Source organism: Mustela nivalis (assembly GCF_964662115.1).
Source record: "Mustela nivalis genome assembly, chromosome: 2".
NCBI classification, from domain to species: domain Eukaryota; kingdom Metazoa; phylum Chordata; class Mammalia; order Carnivora; family Mustelidae; genus Mustela; species Mustela nivalis.
Window position 1 is genome coordinate 143,293,494 of NC_139021.1, and position 24,324 is coordinate 143,317,817.

General features: G+C 36.6%; 1 protein-coding gene across 6 annotated transcripts in view; it reads left to right on the top strand.

Annotated features, from left to right (window-relative positions):
• CCSER2 (coiled-coil serine rich protein 2) overlaps nucleotides 1-24,324 on the top strand; it is a 187,822-nt gene that overhangs the window by 18,873 nt on the left and 144,625 nt on the right. The window lies entirely within an intron of this gene.

Sequence of the window (24,324 nt, forward strand, 5' to 3'; positions counted from 1 at the left end):
TATATATCCATTTTGTCAGGGTGACTCCAAAAGTGGTATATTGAAGAATAAAGATGTTTTTAATCTTTGGTCTAGTAATTTGTGGTTAAAAGATTTAAGCACATTATCTCAATGTAATATATGATAGCTATTGAAATAATAAATGTAACATGTAATGTGGGAAGTACTTTAAATTAAAAAGTAAAATGTTAATTTGTATCTACTTATTGTAGCCAACTGACTAGTTTATAGTTAGTTTAATAAGGGGAAAATGTGATGCTAAGAACTATTACTGTCCTTCCAGCTGGAGGTAAAGTGAGCCTTCAATAGTCTGCATTAACTCTTCTGATTTAGGTATTGTGTTTCTTTTAGTGTAGTCTAAGATTGCTTGTTTTGTGCCTTTATCACACTTAACCCCTTTGAACTCATCAGCTAAAATTGCTAAACTGAGGAGCAAAATTTGTTTCCTTCAGATTAAAAAACATTTGAATTTTTCATGGTAATGTATCAAATTGGGTTAGAGACCTGAGATACATGAATGATCAAGGAATTGTTTGTGGCATTTTTTTTGCTGTCTGAATTATTTGTTGAAGGTACAACCTTTGTTGAAGGTTGTTAGTATATTATTTGAGTATTCTGTACCAATACTGTAATTCCTATTGTCCTGAAATAGGTTAATATTTTAATATTATTTTTAATCAAAGCTAATAATTAAGTAGTAATTATAACTAGAGTTTAGAGAGTTATTTCTGAGAAAATGCTTACTTAATATGCTAAAACTAGCATATTTAAGGGCAAACTTAAAAATAAACCCATACCTTGTTTTTGCAGAAAAATGTCTTTAGAATTGAATTATTTAATGATGTCCAAACTTGGAAAGCTTTTTTCTCATAAAGGCATTATTTTAGGGGCGCCTGGGTGGCTCAGTGGTTTGAGCTGCTGCCTTCGGCTCGGGTTATGTTCTCAGGGTCCTGGGATTGAGTCCCACATCAGGCTCTCTGCTCAGCAGGGGGTCTGCTTCCCTTCCTCTCTCTCTGCCTGCCTCTCTGCCTACTTGTGATCTCTCTCTGTCAAATAAATAAATAAATAAATAATCTTTAAAAAAAAGGCATTATTTTATATTTGTCAACCAAAAATAATTGAAAATGATACCATTGGTTAATAGTAATTAAATGTAGAAAATAAAATTGAAATTATTCTTTTAATTGATATGTGAAGGAAATCAAGTTTTATTAGAGGAGCATTAAGGAGATAGGTAGACACTTGGAAAGAATAGGAGCAGGGTTTCTTACTGTTTTTTGTATCTAGTAATTTGTTATTAAGTGGTTCTTGAGTGAATTCTGAAAGAATTGATGGGCCCATCCTGTGTCAGAAAGGCAGGGTCTGTGGTCACAGAGTCACAACTCTGAATGTCAATTCTCTTAACTTTTCTGGACTCAATTTCCTGTATGAGCTGTAATTAACTAGTTCTAAAATTCTGATATTAAAGTACACTGTAGAGTTGCATTTTCAAAGGTATAGAGGTTAATAGCACTTTTATTTATGATATCTAATTCCACTTCAAAATATTTTTCTTGTTAAGAAGTTGTTTTTATCTGTTTTATCTATTTTTTGTGTGTCCATTTTATATTTTTCATATGGTGAGAGTAATTAGTTGTGTGTGGAAAGTTTTCAGTTTCCTAAAAGGTATAAGAGGAGACTCCATTTCTGGTTCTGATGAGCTAGGACATTACAGCCATCCTTCCTTCTAATAATAAATAAGTATGCTGGACAAAACAGTTTTATTTATTTATTCATTATTTTAAGTTTTTGTTTTAATTCCAGTTAACATACAGTGTGATATTAGTTTCAGGTGTACAATGTGTGATTCAGCAATGCCGTACATCATTCATTGCTCAAGAGGAATAGTGCCCTCCTTAATCCCCATCACCTATTTAACCCATACCCCCACTCAGTTTGTTTTCTGTAATTTAGAGTCTGTTTCTTGATTTTTCTCTCTTGTCTCGTTTTTTTTTTCCCCCCTTTGCTTATTTGTTTCTTAAATTCTGTATATGACTGGAAATAATATGCTATTTGTCTTTCTTCGATTGAGTTATTTCACTTAACATTATACTCTGGGGGCGCCTGGGTGGCTCAGTGGGTTAAAGCCTCTGTTTTCGGCTCAGGTTATGATCTCAGGGTACTGGGATCAAGTCCCACATCGGGATCTCTTCCTTGGCAGGGAGCCTGCTTCCTCCTCTCTCTGCCTACTTGTGATCTCTATCTGTCAAATAAATAAATAAAATCCTTAAAAAAAAAAGCATTATACTCTGTACATCCATGTTAGTGCAAATGACAGGATTTCATTTTTTAAGGCTGAATAATACTCCATTGTATATATTGTTACATCTTTTTTTATTTTTTAAGATTTTTATTAATTTATTTTAGAGAGAGTGAGTGCCAAGTGGGGGGAAGGAGAGGGACAAGCAGACTCCATGCTTAGCAGAGAGCCTGACATGGGGCTCAATCCCAGGACCCTGAGACCTTGACCTGCGCTGAAACCAAGAATTGGACATTCAACCTACCTAGCCACACAGACTCCCATATATGTTACATCTTTATCCATTCATCTGTTATTGGACACGGGCTGCTTTCATATCTTGGCTATAATAAATAATGCTGCTATAAACATAGGGGTGCATGTATCCCTTTGAATTAGTGTTCTTGTATTCTTTGGGTAAATATCCTATAGTGTGATTGTTGGATTATAAGGTAGTTCTATTTTAAACTTTTTTTTTTTTTAAAGATTTATTTATTTATTTATTTGACAGACAGAGATCACAAGTAGGCAGAGAGGCAGGCAGAGAGAGAGGAGAAAGTAGGCTCCCTGCTGAGCAGAGAGCCCGATGCGGGGCTCGATCCCAGGACCCTGGGATCATGACCTGAGCCGAAGGCAGAGGCCTTAACCCACTGAGCCACCCAGGCACCCTATTTTAAACTTTTTGAGAAACCTCCATACTGTTTTCCGCAATGACTGCCCCAGTTTGCATTCCTACCTACAGTACATGGGTATTCCTTTTTCTCCATATCCTCATCAACACCTGTTACTTGTGTTGTTGATTTTAGCCATTCTGACAGGTGTGGTTTATCTACTTTTCAAGCTTTATCTCTCACAGGCACATTTTGTGGTTCATAACTGGAATGAAGATAAATAAAAGGTTTTTTTCCTCTGAAATAATAACTAGGCAAGAATTTGAAAAGACAGAAGGAGAGAAGGAAAAATACTTTGTTTTTATGTTTGTGTATAAGATTTTGCTTTCCATTATAGTAGCTACTAGTTGTGTACATAGTGCTATTTAAATTTAAATGAGTTAAAATTAAATAAAAGTAAAAATTCAGTTCCTTAGTTACCCAAGCCACATTCTTAAGTGCTTGATAGCCTCATATGGCTAGTGTCTACAGTATTGGATAAGGCAGATATAGAACATTTCCATTATCACAGGAAGTTCTGTAGATAGTGCTAAAATAGGAAATTGTATGGGGTAGGATTACTCATGAGAGTAGAGACAGACAAAATGGTGACTTGTCTTCACAATCCTTTTAAGGCAAAAGACACTCAATCTTGAAAGTAGAATGAGGAAGAGGTCTAAAGACAGACATTTCTTTGCACTGGCCATAAGGTGGCAGTGTCCTCTTAGATCAGCTGGTTATGGGACAGTCACTGTGGAAAGAGAAGAAGGAAGGGAGCAGTCCTCTGGATGAGTGGTAGCCAATGAAGATTTCTGTATATGCAAAAGTTTGTTGATAAGGTCTTTACATTTTAAGGAATACCTATGCAGAAAAAAATTTCTTAGACATTATATAAAAATGCTTTATCCTTGTGTATTTTAATTCTACAATGTTCAGAACATATTACATGCTGCACGTGTAATAAAATGGTATGTATCCATCATGCCTTGTGATATTTTTAATTCTGTTCTACTCTTGTTGTATGTGTAGCAAGGATATTGATTTATTACTAAATAGGAAAAGTCCACTTTAGGTTACTACTACAATAAATCTAATTTCGAAAACATAAAATGACTGTGAAATGTGGCAAGATTAATGTTGAAAATCCATCTAAACATTATAGAAACTGCTGAAGCTATAAACATTTTAGGTTCTGTATTGGTTTTCCTTATATGAGACACTTAAAAAAGCAAAAATTTTTACATAAAATAATTTATTGTACTGTTTCAGGTTTTAAAAACATTGCAGGCAAGTTTCTTACTCTGAATCCACTGAATGTGATATGCCTTGGTTTTTTAATCTGAGAGTAAGACTAGTACCAGGGGCACCTAGGTGGCTCACTTGGTTAAGTGTGTGTACCTTCAGTTTAGGTCATGATCTCCAGGTCCTGGGATTGAGCCCAGCTTGTGTGCTGATAATCTGCTTTTCTCAGAGACCAGTACCACACACAAATGAAATCACTCCACATGAAACTGTCACCACTTTACAATCCTTAATATACTTTAATCTTTTATTTACAGCCTGATTATGGAATTCAGATCAAAAAATTTTGAGACAATCCAGAACTTCTGTTTTCCTTTGCTGGTGTTTTTCCTCACGGTGGCTCATTCCGGTATTATTTTGTAATTCACCCCAAATAAGATAATTATTTTTTTACCTTCAGACAGTTTTGATTTTGATTTCTCAGTTACATCAATCAGAGTTTCTCTTTGATGTTATTCTCTTTCATACAATGAATACTTACATGTATGTGTATACTCTCAGCATCTTTTTACAGTTACATCAATCAGAGTTTCTCTTTGATGTTTTTCTCTTTCATACAATGAATACTTACATGTATGTGTATACTCTTAGCATCTTTTTGCCATCTGTTTCTTCTTTAATGAGAAGTTTTAGAGTTCTCTGAACTTCACCTGTTTCCTCTTTACAAAAATATCAAGTCTTCTTCATCTGTCCTGTCTCATTGAAAATTTTGCAGTTATTTTATAGCTTCTATTTTCCTTATTTCCTTCTTTGAAAATAATGGAGCTGACTAGTTTCCAGTTCAGTATCTTTCCTTTTGCGTAAGATTTTTCTCAAACTGCTTTTCTTTTTTAAGATTTTATTTATTTGACAGGGAGAGAGAGATCACAAGTAGGCAGAGCAGCAGAGAGCCCAATGCTGGGCTGGATCCCAAGACCCTGAGATCATGACCTGAGCTGAAAGCAGAGGTTTAGCCCACTGAGCCACCCAGGCACTCCTCAAATTACTTTTCAAAACTTCTCTTTGCATCATTTGGATCAGCCACCTCTGCTTCTAGTGCTCTTTTGTCATCTTTCTGTTTATTTATTATTATTATTTTTTAAAGATTTTATTTATTTATTTGACAGACAGAGATCACAAGTAGGCAGAGAAGCAGGCAGAGAGAGAGAGGGAAAAGCAGGCTCCCTGCTGAGCAGAGAGCCCGATGTGAGGTTCGATCCCAGGTCCCTGGGATCATGACCTGAGCCGAAGGCAGAGGCTTTAACTCACTGAGACACCCAGGCACCCTATTTATTATTATTTTTAATACCAGTGTAGTTAACATATAGTGTTAAATTTGTTTCAGGTGTACGATATAATGATTCAACAATTCTTTGTATTACTGAGCGCTCATCAAGATGAGTGTGCTCTTAATCACCTATTTCACCCATTCCTCCTCCTTCCATCTCCCTTCTAGGAACTATGCTGTAATTAAAAATGTTTTTCATTTGTCTCTCTCTTTTTTTCCTTTTTTCACTTATTTTCTTAAATTCCACATATGAGTGAAGTCATATGGTATTTGTCTTTCTCTGACTGGCTTCTTTTGCTTAGTACTGTACTCTAACTCCTTCCAAGTTGTGGCAAATGGCAAGATTTTATTCTTTTTTATGGTTGAATAATATTCTTGTATGCGCGCATGTGTGGTATGCTGTGTACACACACCATATCTTCTTTATCCATTCATCTATTGATGACACTTGGTTTGCTTCCATAATTTGGCTGTTGTAAAAATTGCTGCAATAAATATAGGGGTGCATATATCCTTTTGATTTAGTGTTTTTGTATTCTTTGGGGTCATCTTCCTATTTAGAGCATTGCTTTGCATTTTCCTCTGCTGATTTCCTAGCCATCTCTAATTTTAGAGACTTTAATTCGTTTTTTGTTTGTAGTATTCTTCTGATTTGTATTTCATATTTCATTTTCTTAGCTTCAGTTATGTTTGCATAAAGAGTTATTTTAAGATACATATATTTAAGATACACCCAGGTACCAGCCAGGGGTGCCTGGCTGGCTATTTGGAAGAGCATATGACTCTTGATCTCAGAGCTGTGAGTTCAAGCCCCATGTTGGGTGTAGAGATTATTAAAAAAACAAACAAACTTAAAAAAAACTTACTATTTTTCTAACTGATGCAGCACTGAGGCACCCCAAAGTATTGTTTTAAGATACCGGTCCTACCCATGTTACAATTCACTATTAAAAAATGAATTTCTTGGTGCACCTGGGTGGCTCAGTGGGTTAAGCTTCTGCCTTCAGCTCGGGCCATGATCTCAGGGTCCTGGGATTGAGGTCCACATCGGGCTCCCTGCTTGGCAGGGAGCCTGCTTCCCCCTCTCTCTCTGTCTGCGTCTCTGCCTACTTGTGATCTCTTTCTCTCTGTCAAATAAATAAATAAAATCTTTAAAAACATGAATTTCTTTCCTACTATGTTATTCTTGAAAAGATGGCAATTTGTATATTGTTTATTTGTTTTTCAGTTATTTAAAGGCCCTGATAACTGGTTCTTTTTTTTTCCTTTCTTTAATTTTGCATACTTGTGTTCAGTGGCTATTTTTTTCTTTTATTATTAAAGTGAGCATCTTCAGCTTTCTGTTCTCAATTCCCCAACCTTTTACTCATATTCTTCTAGAAGTTTCCCTGAAGTGTTGATTTCTTTAAAAAAAAGTTATTTTTTGTTTCTTTACAGTTACCTTACAGTTACTTTGAATAACCCTTAAACATTTATCTATCCTATGAAACTTATAAAAGAAGAGAGAAATTTTCTCATTTGTGCTTCATGAATAAGTTCTTGAATACTTCTCCACTGTTAAATTTCTTTCCTTCCCCACCCATTACAGAACTAAACACATCCATTACTTAATGCTTTTCCCGCAGTTTGCCAACTCCAGGATCTCAGCCACCTCATCCAGCACTACTGAAGGTACTGGGAAAGAAATGGGGAGGAGGTCAATTTTATTTTAGTCTTTTCATTTACAACAAAACTTTCTTGTCATAAACTAATAAATTAGTTTGGAAAACACAGGTATATTGAGTGTTAGCTTAAGAAAAGAATGGGGGAGGCTGTATAATAAAATGGTTAAATTTGAATCCTAGCCCCATTACTACTAGCTGTTTTACCTTGGGAAAGCTACTTAACCTTTCTCTGTTTAGTTTCCTTAACCCTTCTCTGTTTAGTTTAGTTTCCTTGCTTGTGAATAGAGATCATATTTACTTCTTAAAGTAGTTGTAGAGATTAAATAGGTTAATGTATGTCAAATCCTTAGAACATTGCCACACTTTGCTACTGCTGTTCCTCCTGCTCCTACCACTACTACTGCCACTATATTCCATACTGAGTGCACTGACCTGAGTTTAGTGGCCTTGGTCCTGTTAATATTCATATGAAATTGGACAAATTATGTGATGTCTACAAACCTCTTTGAAAAGAGAATAAATATACTTCTAATATGTTATCATGAGGTTAAGATATGATAGTTCTTATAAACTGTTTAACACAGTACCATGCACATACCATTCTTTTTTAAAAAATTTTATTTTTTCAGTGTTCCAAGATTCATTGTTTATGCATCACACCCAGTGCTCCATGCAATACGTGCCCCTCCTTAATATGCACCACTAGGCTCACCCATTCCCTCCCACCCCCCTCCCTTCCAAATCCTCAGTTTGTTTCTCAGAGTCCACAGTCCCTCATGCTTCATCTCCCCCTCCAGTTTCCCCCAATTCACTTTTCCTTTCCTTTTTCTAATGTCCTCCATGTTATTCCTTATGCTCCATAAGTAAGTGAAACCATATGATAATTGAGTCTCTCTGCTTGACTTATTTCACTCAGCATCATCTCCTCCAGTCCCATCCATGTTGCTACAAAAGTTGGGTATTCATCCTTTCTGATGGAGGCATAATACTCCATAGTGTATATGGACCACATCTTTCTTATCCATTTGTCCATTGAAGGGCATCTTGGTTTTTTCCACAGTTTGGCGGCCATGGCCATTGCTTCTATAAACATTGAGGTACAGATGGTCCTTCTTTTCACTACATCTGTATCTTTGGCGTAAATACCCAGGAGTGCAATTGCAGGGTCATAGGGGAGCTCTATTTTTAATTTCTTAAGGAGTTTCCACACTGTTTTCCAAAGTGGCTGTACCAACTTGCATTCCCACCAACAGTGTAAGAGGGTTCCCCTTTCTCCACATCCTCTCCAACACTTGTTGTTTCCTGTCTTGTTAATTTTGGCCATTCTAACTGGTGTGAGGTGATATCTCAATATGGTTTTGGTTTGAATCTCCCTGATGGCTAATGGTGGTGAACACTTTTCTTGTGTCTGTTCATATCTTCTGCCCATTTTTTGACATGATTATCTGTTTTTTGTGTGTTGATTATGAGGAGTTTGTTTTTTTTTTAAAGATTTATTTATTTGGCAGAGAGAGATCACAAGTAGGCAGAGAGGCAGTCAGAGAGAGAGGGGGAAGCAGGTTCCTTACTGAGCAGAGAGCTGGATGCAGGGCTCTATCCCAGGACCCTGAGACCATGACCTGAGCTGAAGGCAGAGACTTTAACCCACTGAGCCACCCAGGTGCCCTGAAGAGTTCTTTATAGATCTTGGATATCAGCTCTTTGTCTGTAGTGTCATGTGAATATCTTCTCCCATTCCATGTGTTGGCTCATCGTTTTGTTGACTGTTTCCTTTGCTGATGCACATAAGTTTTTGTTTTTTTTTTTTTACATACCATTCTTGATAAAAATTAGTTATCATTAAGGCCTCTCACAATCACATTGTCTTTTCTTGTCTTCAGCACGAGCAATTAAGTCTTTCCACCCTCCTGGTCCCATAATAAGAAGAGTTTCTTGTTCAAGTCATGGGGATACTGCAGTGCCTACCTTCTACAGATTTTCCAGTCTCTTGGGATTTTGGCCTGAGCTAGCCCTAGAACATCATTCATTTGTATCTACTGTTGTCTTTTATGTCAGACACTGTGCTAGATGCTGAGAATTTGAAAAATGAGTCTTTTAATTAAACTGATTATATGTTGTAGGGATTTCATTATACATTTTTGAAATTATTTATATTGGGCAGTTTTCCCGTGTGCTCATAACATTTAGTAAGGCCTGGTCCCTACTTTATCTACTACCATTCAGCTGCAAGTACAATTTCCATACCTACAGGTTCCACCAGTCCTTACTGATGGACCCATGAGCTCATGGGGCCTATAATCAGTGTGGCTACTGTAGTCGCAGTGTTCAGTATTCCTGGGGCTAGAGCCCTGGACAGTGCTCCTGTTAAGCTGCCACCTTCTTTGCAGCTCAGCTATAAATCAGAACCTCTGCCTTGTCTTCTTGTCTAACATTCCAAGTCTTATAATGGGACCAATGTCTACCTAGATCTTGTATCCTATGTGCGTTTGCTCTAGCTGTTGTCCCCACCATTTTTAAAATAAATTTTTAACTTTCTCTTTTAACTCTTTCCCTGTATTTTAGAAACAGAAAAAGAGACCACAAAATTAGGGAAAAACAAAACAAAACACCAAAAACAATTGCCTTTTTCTTTTTTGTCTTTGAAAGAATGGGTTATGTTTCTTGACTTCATTCCCTTATCTTTTTTTACTCTTTTACTCATTGTAGTCATTTGTCTGTGCCTCATCTTGCATTGTGAGACTGCTCTGGCAAAAGTGACCAAATCTGTAAACTACTTAGTCAAATCATTCTTTTTAGGTTTTAGATTTTCTTTCCTTATCTGTGCAATTTGACACTACTGTCACTATCATTTAAAAATTCTCTTCCAGTTCTTTTATTTCTTTTTGGATTATACATTCTCAGCCATCTCTCTCTCTCTCTCTTTTTTTTTTTTGTTTTTTCTTCTTCTGTTCATTCCTTAAATGTTGGTGATCCTCTGGACAGTGCCCTTAGCCCTTTTCTCCTTGTTCTACATCTTCCCTAGGTGGCCTCAACTGTTTCTGGTAGAACATTTGATGATTATCTCTGTGCTGACAAGTCCCAAATCATCATCTCCATTGAAACGTTGTCCTTGCATTTTGGACTCCTTTACATGACTAGTAAACACCCCTACCTGTACCCTCTATAGGTACCACAAAGTCAGGTTGACATGCTAAGTTCATCATCTCTTTTTCCAGATACAATGTTTGCCCTCAGTTAAAGGTACTACTCTCTTGTCAGATCAGACAGCCTGAAATTTTGAACCCTATTTTCTCTTTCATCTTCTACATTTAATTGCTTACTCAATTACTCATCCATTTATTCCAATTAAATATTGTGTTCTCATTTTGTGCCCACTATTGTGATAAAATTCTTGATTCAGTAGTTAATATATTTTGTGTTTGTACCTTTTCTCTAACCTTTTTGTTATAATCCTTGCCATCTTATGTTATAATCTGACCTATCTCCCTTTCTTCCTCTACTCCATCCTCCATAGTAAAATCATTTCAAAATTTCAGACATTTCAAAATTGAGGTCAGGTCACTATTTTTCTGACTTAAACCCCTGAACTTCCTAACTCCTGTAGTAAAGTCCACCCTTTTTACTATGGCACAGAAGGCTTTCTGTGGACTTGTTTTCTCTCCAATATTCTCTTTTCCTGCTGCATTCTTTGAATCCTGTTCTGTACTCTTGTTTAATAATAGTTAATGACTTTTTCTTGAACGTGCCATGCTGGTTTTGTGCTTTTGTTTAGCTCCTAGGCTGTATTACTTTTCACATTCAGTGTCTTTGTTACTATTAATTAATTGAAGCAGCTTAAACATTGCCTCCTCTATGAAGCTTTTTATGATATTTCCTTCTCCCAGTTAAGGAGTTTTTTTGGTGTTTTGTATATGTACCACCATGTACTACTCTGTACACTCCTCTATAACCATTAAAGAGCTTCATTTCTCCTTTTTTGTCTATATATCTTTTTCTCTGTATGGAGTGTCTTGTATTTGCACCCTCAAACATAGAGCCTGATTTGTAATAGGCTTTCAGTAAATGTTTGATGACTGAATGAAGATAAGTTATTACCATAATGAGATATTCTTTCCTTAGATAGGAATTCCTTTACGAGATCTTAAGCTTCTCCTAGCAGGGACTTTATCTTACCTTTTCTATTTTTTAGGATCTTATCTCATAGCTGCTTAATAAAAAAGTGTAGTAATCAGAAGTGTAAGTATACAGTGGCTTAAGCAGGGTTTCCCTGCAGAGGAAGAAGTTGAATTGTGTTGGTCTTAATCACAGTAAAATTGTTCTTATATTTAATGGTCCTTATGTTTTATCCATATATCTTGATCAATTTTTAGATGGAAACATTACACCTAACTTTAATCACTTTGGTATATGCCAAATCAAGAATATTCTCAGAGTAAATACTCTAGGGATTAATTAAATGCTATTAATTATTAGGTTGAGGATTTTTACTTTTTTTTTTTTTTTTTTAAAGATTTTATTTATTTATCAGAGAGAGAGAGGGGGAGAGAGCGAGCACAGGCAGACAGAATGGCAGGCAGAGGCAGAGGGAGAAGCAGGCTCCCTGCTGAGCAAGGAGCCCGATGTGGGACTCGATCCCAGGACGATGGGATCATGACCCGAGCCGAAGGCAGCTGCTTAACCAACTGAGCCACCCAGGCGTCCCGAGGATTTTTACTTTTTAAAACTATAAAGTGTGGGTGTCCTAGTTGCTGTTAAAAGTTGCAGGGTAATTATCTAAAATACTTTGTAACTATGGTACCTGGGTGGCATGGTTGGTTAAGCATCCAACTCTTGATTTCAGTTCAGGTCATGATCTCAGGGTTGTGAGATCAAGCCCCATGTAAGGCTTAGCACAGAGTCTACTTTGGATTCTCTCTCCTTTTCCCTCTGCCCCTCTTACTAATGTGTGTGCTCTTTCTCAAATAAGTAAATCTTTAAGAATAAAATAAAAAAATAAAATACTTTATAACTAAATCACACTAGGAGTCAGCAGGTAAAAAGCACAATCAGACTGAGACTGATTATATCATGTCCAATTTCTTTGTTACTTAGTTTTTTTTAAATGATGTCTTATACCAAAAATTATTATGTCCAATTTCTTTTGTTATTTAGTTTTTTTAAATCATGTCTTATACCAAAAATTGTAGGTGTCTTCTTTAGAAAGACTGAAGAGTTAGGCATCATGGATATGAGTAGGGATTGAAATTGCAAATTGGAATTAATTATTAAGCCAGAAAGACACTATCAGGAAAAAGATTGGTTTGTTAACTGGGATTCATAACCCAATGTGGTTTGTGGAGGGGTGAGAAAAACACCAGTATCATGAATTTGGGTACCTTTTTTGCCTAGGAAAAGAGGAGCTGATAAACAGAAGCTATAAGCCAGTTCTTTAGGACTTCTGATATTAGTTGAAATATACTGCCCATTTTCTGTCAAGCTTATACTTTTTATACAAAAGTGTTAATATTGTGGATTTGAAGTAAAACTAACATTTCTCAGCAAGACACTGTTAAGGGATGTGCTGTTCATTATAAAACACTTATTTTGTGTCAGGCTATGTCCTAGGCTAGAAAGAAGAAACAGATGAGTGAAAGCCATAGTCCACAGAGAGCTTGGCCTCCAGTGGAGGGAACATAAACCTTTTAAAGTGGTCTGAGGAGCATCTTGATTTGTTGACAGAAGCCCAGAACTTTAATTTGCTGGACTGGGCACTGCAAAGGTTGCTTGATGCTATGATGAATGTGTGAAGGGTGAGGGGTTGTGCATTCCGGGCAGAAGAAACTCTATGTTTAAATATATGTTAGTGGGAGATCTTGCCATGTTGTGGGAGCTGTGGGTCCCAAAACTCAACAAATCAACCATGAGCCTTTATAAGGAATTAGTGGAATTGTTCTGGCCTGATGATGACTTACACTTACCATAGAAACCTTGAAAAATTCCCTGATCCTCCCCTTATCCTCACATTGGAGTTGGTTCCCATTGTATGTTCTGATACCATCTTTAATAACACTGATTATATTTTTATGCATGTAGTAGAAGAAGTAGTCTTCACATGCATGTTCAGTCTTTCCTATGTGAATGCAATGTTTATGTTGTTAGTCATAAACATTTCCCTGGGACCTTGTCCAGTGATTGGGTTATAATGCATGGTCAGTAAATATTAGCTCAACAAATAAATGGTATTAAAGATAATATTGTAATAGTGTCCTAGAAAGCATACAGTAATAGTTTTGTTGGAGAAGGGATTTAATTAATGTAATTTAATGCATATTTTTAGCTGTGGGTTCTTTCCTTTTAATTTCATCCAGATTTCTTTCCTTACCTGCTGGCTATAGTTTGGCCATTTAGACTTCAGAGAGAACACACATGTATTTTCAGTTTTTATTTTTATTTCCTTTACCTGTAGTGATTCAGAAGACACATGTAGCAACAAAGGACATCTTGTTTGAGGTTAGGTTCTAGTTATCATGGAGGTTAAAAATCGTGTAATGTCATAGTTGCTCTTGATAAGTCAGATGGTGACTAAAGGTCAACCTAGTTCTTTTCTGCATCTTTGCCTAAGCAGTGGTTCAAGTGTTGGCTTCTGCAAGAAAAATCTGTCTTCAGATAGTATCATATTCCTGGTAACATGCTCATGCTGATGGGCATGTAGAAACAGACTTATTGAGGGGAAAAGATTCATAGCTTCATATGAACCTTATGTTCACTTAGCTTCACTCAGATGTGCAAAAGCTTATGAGTTGAAAATGAGTGGAGGAGCCTTTGTATTTAAGATCTGTGAACCTTCAGCATTTATTCTTTTCTCCTGGTCCCAGGACCCTGATTGGCTTTGTGAAGTTTGCTCCTCAAAAGAACTCCTGTAACCTCCTCCCACTATTATTGATTCAGATGATGGGAACATCTAACTCTCAGCTATAGGTAGACTTGTTTTTTTTTTTTTGTTTTTTTTTTGTTTTTTTTTTTAGAGCTTTATTTCTAAAGGATTAGTTAATTTGGTCATTACTAATACTATTGTATATAATTCAAGAATTGACCAGAAATTTTTTTTTAAATTTCTTTTCAGTGTAACAGAATTCATTGTTTATGTACCACACCCAGTGCTCCATGCAATATGTGCCCTCCATAATACCCACCACCTGGCTCCCCTGACCTCCCACCCCCCGCCCCTTCAAAACCCTCAGATTGTTTTTCATAGTCCATAGTCTCCTGTGGTTCATCTCCCCCTCCAATATCCCTCAACTCCCTTCTCCTTTCCATCTCCCCATGTCCTCCATGTTATTTCTTATGCTCCACAAATAAGTGAAACCATATGATAATTGACTCTCTCTGCTTGACTTATTTCACTCAGCATAGTCTCTTCTAGTCCCATCCATGTTGCTACAAAAGTTGGGTATTCATCCTTTCTGATGGAGGCATAATACTCCATAGTGTATGTGGACCACATCTTCCTTATCCATTTGTCCGTTGAAGGGCATCTTGGTTCTTTCCACAGTTTGGCGACTGTGGCCATTGCTGCTATAAACATTGGGGTACAGATGGTCCTTCTTTTCACTACATCTGTATCTTTGGCGTAAATACCCAGGAGTGCAATTGCAGGGTCATAGGGAAGCTCTATTTTTAATTTCTTAAGGAATCTCCACACTGTTAACCAAAGAGGTAAAGGATCTGTACTCGAGGAACTACAGAAATTTGATTTATCTGCTTTATGGTCACTTGCAACTCTGAAGGAACTAGAAAACATGAATGATCATTCTTTTGAAATTCTTTAAGAATGGGTGGCTGCGATCCAGCTATTCTTTTAGCTAGAAATCTCTAATTAGTGAAATATCTATTCCAATTTTTCAGTGAAATAACTGAATTGTTGTGGTAACTCTGAGACAAATCCTGTGGTCTTGAGATGCTTCCAGAATCATCAGAGGAAGCTTACATTAGGTGTTACTGTAGCTCTTGCACCAAGTGTATACTATTTAGTTCTGTATATTACTCAGTATTTGGTTAAAGCTTGAATATGGGAAAGGAGCTGGAAGTATTATAGAGAGATTCTGTGCCATGCTGATGATGAAACTGTAAATGGATGCATTGCACTGTGACCTGGACATTTTGGTGAAAACATTTTGTTTTACTTAAAAAATAAATTGTTATGTGTCTCACTTTTGTGAACCACAAAGTAAACTGTGACACAACCACTTTTGCATTTTTCTGAGCTTTGTAATACAGTAACACTTTGGTGTAGTAAGGGTCACCAAAGGTTACTTGGTAGTGTTTTTAGGAAATATCCCTTTGCAGATGTTAAAAACAACAGGTCCAGACTGGCTTCATCAGATTAGATTGTTGTGTTAACCTAAAAACAGCAAGGCCATAGAGAAAAATCCTGATTAGGTACTATTATTTACATATGAAAATGAGATTTAATGAGAGACAAAGTATTTTGTCCTATACCACGCTCCTAGAAAGTGATCTGAGTATAAGAGTCTAATCTGGGGAACTCCACAGCCTTCTTACCCATTACCCTTTACTACTTTGCAAGATAGTTTTTCTCTTGATGGTATCTTTCACGCCTTTAGGCTTATGGTACTGCTGAATCACAGGCCTTTGTGGGAGAAGTTAAATGTAGAGATCTAGACTTTGGGAGTTCTCTGAAAGGTTGTACAAACTGAGACTTATTGAGGGAAAAAGAGAAGTATTCCTAAACTGGTTGAGGGGAAGGGAAGGAAGAAAGAGAGGTGGGAGGGGGTTGGAGAAAGAGAATGAATGTTAAGAGGAGGAGGGGGAACATGTAGAATGTGTTGTATTTTATTACACCTCTCTTCCTCTTATGGACACATACTTATTTGATGTACTTTTTAAAAAAATTTACTTTTTATTTATTTTTTAAAGATTTTTATTTATTTGAGACAGAGAGAAAGAGAGCATGCCTGCGGGGATGGAAAGAACATAGGGGAAGGAGAGAGAAGGGGAAAAGAATCTGCTAAGAAAAGTCTGCTGAGGAGCCCCTGGGTGGCTCAGTGGGTTAAGCCTCTGCCTTCAGCTCAGGTCATCATCTCAGGGTCCTGGGATGGAGCTCCATCCACATCAGGCTCTCTGCTCAGCAGGGAGCCTGCTGCCCCTCCCCCCCCGCCCCCGCACGCCTCTGCCTACTTGTGATCTCTGTCTGTCAAATAAATAAATAAAATCTTAAACAAACAAAAAAAAAGTCTGCTGAGTGCGGAGCTGGACCTGGGGCTATCTCAGGACCCTGAGATCATGACGTGAGTTAGGTGTTACCAACACCTCAGTCAACCCTTTCTCATAGAGGTAATCTCTATGTTAACCTCAGATTGGTAACTTCAGTATCACCTAGGAACTTGTTAGAAATACATGTTTTAAGAATCTATTTTGGGCATACTGACTTGGAAGCTCTGAGGGGGGCAGCAATCTTGTTTTAATAAGCCCTCTCAGGTGATTCTGATACACACCAATATTGGTGAACCATTGCTCTGTCCTAATCGTTACCATCATAATTAGTCTGTTCTCGATCTTCCCTTTATATAAATAGATCAACTGTACAGTTTTTATGTTCCATTATATTTCCCAGGTGCAGGGATTTTGCCCTGTGTCCCAGGGACCAAAGGGTTTGGTGCCCCTTCCCCAGCAGTTTAAGGCTTTGCTGCATAAAATAGAAGGATGCATAGAAGCTAGTGGGTCTTTGTCCTTGTTGCAGCTTAGCCCTTATCTCCTGTATGCTTGTGCAATTCAGAGTAGGCTCTCTGGTGTATTTTTTTTGGATAGTAGGATGAGGCCCATAGGAAAGAGCTTGCTATTCCAAGCCGACATTTTACTCCACGTTCGGCTTTTAAGCATCCATGAAAATGTAAGCTTATTACTCCTTAAGATGGTCACTTCTTTCTTTTATGCTCTGTCAAAAGTGAAACTTAAAAAATGTCTTGTTTCAGCCATAAGAAACTCTTAATCTCATGAAACAAACTGAGGGTTGCTGGGGGGGTAGAGGGATAAGGATAGGGTGGCTGGGTTATGGACATTGGGGAGGGTATGTGCTATGGTGAGTGCTGTGAAATGTGTAGCCTGATGATTCACAGACCTGTACCTCTGGGGCAAATAATACATTATGTATTAATAATGAAAAGAAAATATAACATAAAAAAATGTCTTGTCTTTTCTTGGAGGTTCTTGGCCCCCTTTGGAATTTGGCTCATTTGGTTGTCTTTTGATGTTGGCTCTCTGATGGGCTCAAGAAAAGTTAGGATTTTAAAGATTATTGGGTAACAACCAGGTTGTTAGGTAGTAGTGATAGTCATTGCAGCTTTCTACCTCCTAAGTGGAAGTGACATTCTGATCTTTCTATAAATGGAATCATACACTATATGTACTCTTAAATAACTAGCTCATTTGTTTAAAGGATCTTGCTAAATTCATCTGTATTGTTGTGTGTAACCAATAGTTAGCTCTTTTTGTAAATTATGATGTATTCTATTAAGTCAAAATTTCTACTAAAATTTATTTTTCTATGATATTCTTTCAGCACATCTAAATCCTTTTTTTTTTTTCTTTAAAGATTTTATTTATTTATTTGACAGAGAAAGATACAGCAAGAGAGGGAGCACAAGCAGGGGGAGTGGGAGCGGGAGAATCCTGCTCCACAGGAAGACTTATGCGGGGCTGGATCCCAGGACTCCCAGATCATGACCAGAGACAGCACTTAATGACTGAGCCACCCAGGCACCCCTCAGTACATCTAAATCTTAACAAAATGTTTCATTTTGGGGGTATTTATTGAGTGTCTGCCATATACTGAACAAGCTTAGGGTTGGTAATGTATGCTGGTATATCAGACACAGTCTGTGCCATCCTTGAACTTACAGCCTAGCAATGATCCATCTGTTTTAATGTTAGCCCTGTCACCCTTCTGCCTGACCCGTGATTCTCTATAACCCTGTTCTCAATGCCTATTTAATTTAGGAATTTTGCTTGAGCAGGTCCTAAATATATCAAAAAGCTAAAGGATTGCATGCTGTGATTTTTTTTAAATACTCGGTGTTTTATAAAATGCCTATGGTTAATTGTTATACCTGTATACTATTTTAAAAGGCAGTACAACGGGGCACCTGGTGGCTCAGTGGGTTAAACCTCTGCCTTCAGCTCAGGTCATGATCTCAGGGTCCTGGGATCCAGCCCTGCATTGGCTCAGGTCATGATCCCAGCGTTCTGGGATGGAGCCCTGTATCAGGCTCTCTGGTCAGCAGGGAGCCTGCTTCCTCCTCTCTCTCTGCCTGCCTCTCTGTCTACTTGTGATCTCTGTCTGTCAAATAAATAACAAATCTTTAAAAGGCAGTGCAACTACTCAGGTGTTAGGCGTGGCCATTATTCAAGCAGCTTGGCACTTATCATCTTTACTTAGCCCAGCACCCTAGTGTCATTTGCATGCCCCACACAGTTATTTAAGTTTATTGGAACTAAATGGTAAAATTTGGAGAGAATTTTTGTGGTTTGGCCAGGGGAGCTTCTGGTTCCTCTTTATCTGCTAGTATTCTCCTGTCCTTAAATTAAAACTTAAGAAAGTAATATGCCTTGAATCTACTACATTCAATAACATTATTTAATGTTCCTAAGCCACAAATTAATTTAAAGCCTCACTTTCACAAGTTGCTTTGATCCCAATCTGCCTAACAAGCTGTAGCTGGAGGACAAAAAAGTCAGCTTGATACAATAATGGGGCTTTGTATTGAGCTTGGTGTGGTCTTTTTAAAACCATAAGCAATCTGCAAGGAATGAAGTACTGTTTTAAACCTTTACTTTTGGCTGAAGGTGTCCTTTTTGTTCATTTGATTATTGTAATCAAGCCTTCGAATCGGTTTATGCCACAGATGAAAGCTAGGAGAAACAGGGCAGAAGGGGATTTAGGGGAATAGGTTGAGTAACACAAGGTTAAAAAATTTTTAAATTAAGATATATTTATCTGAATGTGAAAGCACATATTAAAAAGTGACTAGTTAGGGGTATGCAGTCATCAGCATTGCTGTTCAGTTAATTGCTCTGGGTCTCAGTAGTGAATATATGCCTGTGTAAATCCCCAAAATTCAGGTAGTTCATACCTCCCAAAAAGCTGTTTGAAAAACTAAAAAAAGAATGTGAGTGGGTGGTTCCTCAGATGATAAGGTAATGGATGTGAAAGGAGTTTGAAAAGGTGAAAGCTTCTACTATTGCTCTCAAAACCTCTCATTTAATTATACCTAGGTTCTTTGCAGTCTTTATGCTTCCCTAGCCTTAATTATCCAATTCCTTCCTTCACTCTTGTATTTCTCAATAAGCCTCTCAGAATATTTCTTTCCTGGTGCCTGGGTGGCTCTGTCAGTTAAGTTTCAGTCTCTTGATTTCAGGGTCATGATCTCTGGATTCTGGGATCTGCTGAGCCCCATGTCTGGCTCTGTGCTCTGTGGGTAGTCTGCTGGAGATTCTCTCCCTCTGCCTCTTACCCTGTCCTACTCCTGCATGTGCTCTTTTTCTCTCTTTTTCTACCTCACTCAAGTAAATCTTTAAAAAAAAAGAATGTTTCATTCCTTTGTCAGAAAGGCAGTCTGCATGGATCCTGGAATCAGGTAGACTTGAACCTGAATTATTTTCAGTACTTTACGAATTTTTGGACAAGTATTTTACCCTTTCCAAATCTCGGTTTATCGATTTAATATGGGAGGACATCCACAATGTTATGAAGATTAAACAAGGAGGGAGTGGTAAGCATGATACCTATCATGTAAATGCTCAGTAAAGTTTGCTTTTACTTTTCTCTTCCTATCCTATTGTGGATTCCTTTTAAAAGCATGAAACATACAAGCAACCACCACCCCCAACCTTGATTTACTGGATTTATTTATTTACTTATTTATGCGGGGAGGGGAAGTTGGAGATGGAGAATAAGAGTCTCAGGCAGACTCCCCACTGAGCACAGAGCCCAATATGGGGCTGGATCCCAGGACAGAGATCATGACCTGAGCCAAAATCAAGTGTTGGAAGCCTAACCAACTGAGCCACCCAGGTGCCCCTGATTTACTCATTTTTTAAAAAAGAATTTATATATAGTTTTGAAAATTCTTTTAGATGTGAAATATCAATACTATAAATGTGCCTTTATTTGAAAAATCATTTTACAGAAATTAAATCAGAAAATCTCAGACATTTCCAAGCCCTGTGCCAGGTATTATTCTTTGTTCAGCATTAAATTAAAGCTCATTGACAATAGTGAAATGTTTCAGAGAAGATGGAATCATTTGATTTTGTAGCCAGCATGTACTTTTTCAAATTGTTATGATTGCATTCTTTAATCACTTAACAGACTGCATATCAGGGAAAGTTCATCAGAGGTAGCATAAGCTACTAAAATGAGGCGGACTCACAATGTTTGTTTTATTTAATTTCATAGTTATGTAAGCAAATATAAGAGAAAGTTTCATGAATATTTAAAGATAATAGGTAGTCAGTCAACTAATGAAGTGACAGTATTCATACTATAAGCAGATATGCAAGCTTTACAGTTGAGCCATCAGATTACTTTAAGACCACAACCAAGATGATTGATTTTGTTTATTACAGTCATTTGTGCATTTAGAAATCAATAAGTACTCTTGAAAGGAAATAGTGCATTCAGGTTCTAATAAATTTTTCTTGTTTTTGTTCTGAGTGGTGGCACCCCAAACACACTTTGTAATAGTAGTGTGTCTTTCTTGTAGGCTTATCTTGTACCTCTAAGTTATTAATACTTAAGATATTCTTGGGAGGTAATATATAGTATTCTCATTTTAGACAGTAAAATAAATAGAGAAGTGAAAGAATAGAATGTTCTGTCCTTAGACTACTTGTGATAGGCAGGGAAATGTTAAAGCCTTTCTGACTCATAGATTGACTCACCAGAGGACAGAATTTTTAATGTGTGTTATTTAGTGATTTGCAAAATGACCCTTATATCTAATATCATTATCAATTTCCTTATGGTTATCCTGAAAGTGTTTGTAGTTGTGGAAGTATTTTTTTGTGGTAAAGACTGTTATAAAAAAATGGGATGGCAGTAATCTCACATGGATACTGCCCCTGTCCCTTTTTCTGGTCATGGCATATGTTGCTATTTGATCATGATAATTTATCTTAGAGTCTAGATTTTACTTCAGAATCTTTTTTAACATAATCCTTGAGGAAGCTACCAGTTAATCACAGATACACAAAACAAAGTTGTTTTTCAGTCTTGATTTAGTATTTATTAAATTAACTTGCGCTAAGAGATTATGAATTAACTTAAAAGTTGAGAATCTTTCAAATTCGTGGTCCTGTGACAGGCCACGAAGTATATAACACTTAGCTTATGCTCTTAACAGGTTTATTTTCTAACGGGTCAACTAGACATGCCCACAATATAAGACAGACTCAACTATATTATTGATGTGAAGGGAATAGAGAAAGATGAGGAATCAGTTTTAACTGGAAAGTTTTGTGGGTGTAGAGATTTTGAACTTTGAGGGTGGGGCCTTTAAGGTGGTCTTTACAAGAGTAAAGGCACAGAAGGTAGAAAATACAGAATATATTTTGGGGAATGTCCAACAGTGTATCTTGGCTTAAATGTATAGTACTGCAAAGAGTGTAGAACCAAATGGAGAAGTTCAATCTCTGTAGTGGATTTGGGATTTTATTTTGTTATTCCTGGTCCATGCATGGTTTTTAATCGTAGAACGGAAGAATATGATCAGATCTGTGCTATAAGAGTTTAACTGTTGGGCGCCTGGGTGGCTCAGTGGGTTAAGCCGCTACCTTCGGCTCAGGTCATGATCTCAGGGTTCTGGGATCAAGCCCTGCATGGGGCTCTCTGCTCAGCAGGGAGCCTGCTTCCTCCTCTCTCTCTGCCTGCCTCTCTGCCTACTTGTGATTTCTCTGTCAAATAAATAAATAAAATCTTTAAAAAACAAGATTAACTGAACATTTAAAAAATAAATATTAGAAGATCAATTTTCTTATTTTCTGGGAATTTTGATAATCATTTTATATAAATACATATTTATCTCTGTAAGCTAATTAGAACAGAGCAGCTTTAAAAGACTTTATAATCTAATTTATTAATACCCTCCAGGGTATTTTTCTCCTCAGTATTCAGGTTATTTTAGGACTTTTCTCCTTGCCAATTAGTTTGATTTTTCCATCTTGGGTTCTTTACTTCCTAATTGATTTCCTTAGCTGATTTAAACTTACCTGTTTTGTTTTTTATCTTTGAATTCTTGTTGTGTTCCTTTGTTCTTTGTTTCTTTTCTTGCTTCTACTCCCTTGTTTATATGGTTGTGTGGCCATTTCTTTTTATCTTTCTAGGTAGAGACTTGAATAGCTGGACCAAGACTTGTACTTGCTGTTGATAGAACCTGGGTGAATTCCCATTGATACCTTTTTCACCTTAGCTATGATTTTGTCTCTTTCTTTTACTGCACACCTCAGGACACCTTTTGAGCAGTTGTATGCTGTTCTGTCTACTTCTTTGTGGTTGAGGATATAAGGCGGTGTGGGAAGAACTCTTCTGGTGCTCCAGGCTTTCCTGTCTCCTTAGGTTTTGTTAAATGTATACTGGCCTCACTCTATCCTGTGTAGTATAATTTGAGGGGCTTTAGACCCTCCCCTCAAGTCAGAACAGTGCCTTGTTCTGTGCCAAAGTTGTTTTCCTGGACTTTCCTAGAGCATGCCAAACCAGGTATTTCTATCCAAACTAGAGAATGTTTATTAAAACTTTGGAGTTTTATCAACTCACCTATTTTCCCCATTTCTGCTTTCAGTCAGTGTCATAATGCTAGGAGCCAAACCTCATTGTTCAGAATCTTTCTCTGTCTACTACTTTAAAAAAAGTATAGAGGTGCTTAGTTTACACAATTTTTGTTTGAAGCTGGTGAGTTTTTGGCTAAAAATTATATTCATACACACACGTATATATATTCTTTCTTTTTTATTAGTTATTGGGGATAGGAAGTTTTGTAATTCTGCTTCACTCCAGCAACTTTACTTGAATGTCTCTATGATTTCCTAAATATTTATTTTTGACTTAATTAATAACACACATACTTCAGAAACTCTCAATTTTTAAAGTATAGGTATGGCTTTGAATCAGGTTTTGTTTTGTTTTTGTTTTTACTAAAAAAATAACTGACAGCATATGATGTTTTAAGATACATAATTTTAAAAAACCATCAGTGACTGTAGGGTGTGTATTTTTCTTTTATTCCCATTTTGTACTTGTGTATGCTTTTGTAGAATTTTTATATAATCACAATGAGCATATAGTGAGCAGTAAGCATATAGCATATTATATTTCTATTAATATTAGGATAAGCATTTTAATATTTCTATCTCATCTTTGTGATCTCATCATGTGACCCTGAATATGTCATACTTTATTAAACAGCTAAATAAAGGACAGTAGGTGTTTCAGTTTTATGTTCTTGTCTGTTCATTGAACCTTTTTGTGTTTGTTGTTTTGTGTTACTTTTAAAATAAATTTGGGAGGTTGAGATTAGTGGACTAACCAACTTTATTAAAACCATTATACTTTTCACCATGATCCTACTGTAGTATCTATTTATATTACCAGTTGGAAATTTGTTTGAGATAGTTGCTTAAAATGATACCTGATATCTCTCCTGTTAATGTCAGAAAAAAAAATTTGGTGCTATTTTATTTTTTTCCTATATCCTACTGTGATTTTAGTAATGAATTTTTAAAATGTATTCCAGTTTTTATAAGATTACATATACTTTAAAAAATAACAAATAACATTTTCTTATTTTAAAGGAGATAATATTGTCCAAAGTGAAAAAAATAATATGGATTGGAAATTGGAAGACGTGTTTTCTATAGAAGTATTTCTTTTTTTCAAAATTCAGTCAGAATTGACAGTCTGGTTTTATTAATTCTGGAATTTGTTATCATTGTGCATAGCCCAAGTTTAAAAAAGTGTGTATAAAAATGTTCTTTACTTTCTCCTAACATTAATTTATTAATTTAATTCCTGTACTCAATATTTATTAAGAAATTTGTAGGAATCATAATAGGTTTTGGTGCATGTCATTGTCTATGAGTATATATTCTTATTATATAATAACCCATGTAATT